Source organism: Chiloscyllium plagiosum, chromosome 5 (assembly GCF_004010195.1).
Source record: "Chiloscyllium plagiosum isolate BGI_BamShark_2017 chromosome 5, ASM401019v2, whole genome shotgun sequence".
NCBI classification, from domain to species: domain Eukaryota; kingdom Metazoa; phylum Chordata; class Chondrichthyes; order Orectolobiformes; family Hemiscylliidae; genus Chiloscyllium; species Chiloscyllium plagiosum.
Window position 1 is genome coordinate 88,400,220 of NC_057714.1, and position 1,278 is coordinate 88,401,497.

The following is a 1,278-nucleotide window of genomic DNA, read 5'->3' on the forward strand; positions in this document are numbered from 1 at the left end:
GTGTATAAGTCCTGCCAAGATTTGCTTTCCCAAAATGCAGCACCTCACATTTATCTGAATTAAACGCCATCTGCCACTTCTCAGCCCATTGGCCCAAGTGGTCTAGATCCTGTTGTAATCTGAGGTAACCCTCTTTGCTGTCCACTACACCTCCAATTTTGGTGTCTTCTGCAAACTTACTAACTGTACCTTTTATGCTCGCATCCAATTCATTTATGTAAATGACAAAAAGTAGACCCAGCACCAATCCTTGTGGCACTCCACTGCTCACAGGCCTCCAGTCTGAAAAACCAACCCTCCACCACCACCCTCTGTCTTCTACCTTTTGAGCCAGTTCTGTATCTTTAATTGTAGTTTCTAAGTTGTCTTTTATTGCAGATTTTTAGACTGTGACATCAGGCTGGAAGGCAGGTCATGAGCCCATGTTGCTAGTAATTGGATTGACTCGTCAATTTTGCGACAAGCTCTGACCTAACTGGCTGCCTGCAGACCCACTATGAAGGGTCAGCACCACTAGAGGGAGTGATTTCTGAGGCCAGTCATTGACTTCGGGGAGGTTAATAAAAATCAAAACTTGGGTTTGAGGGGTAGACCTAAGATTAAGGGAAGACCCCTCTGGAGTGTGTGTTGGAGCCATGGGCACTGTTTTCTTTTAATTCACTAAGCCCTCCTGTGGCCATGGACACTTCAACTCAAATAACACCTCTGGCTCCTGCAGAAAATTTATTTCCAAGAAGTTTGCAGCCTGCCCTGTGAAACAGGGTTCGAACTCACCATTCACAAGGTCCTGCAACTCAGTGAAATGATCATTAATAGGGCCTAATGAAGCTGTCTGCCTTGCATTAAGCTCTTTGCTGGGAAATGTACTGTCCTGATGTTGGACCTTGCTATTTCGATGGGAGTTTCCCTTGCCCGTCTAACTGGAACCAGTTAAACTCAGCGAAGAGAGTTTATCTACAAATCATTTTGCTTTACTGGTCTTTGGTACCTGTTTTAACCTGTAAGAAATTGGAATTGTACAGATGCCAAAGGTGGGATAGAGCTTAGCCAGGACAGCTGAAAAGAAAAATCCAAGGATACTAATTGACTTGTCAGGTTTCACATCAGAAGTATTCAAGGTGACCAAGTGAATAAATCCCAATAGGTTCTGTTGTCAAATCAATTCACTTTCAATTTCTGCAAGCCATAATGAAAATGTGTAGTGGCACGACTAGACCAAAGTTGGGAGTGAGCCCTTTCCCCTCCAGGAAACAACAAAGCTAGTCCCTGAGTCACGCG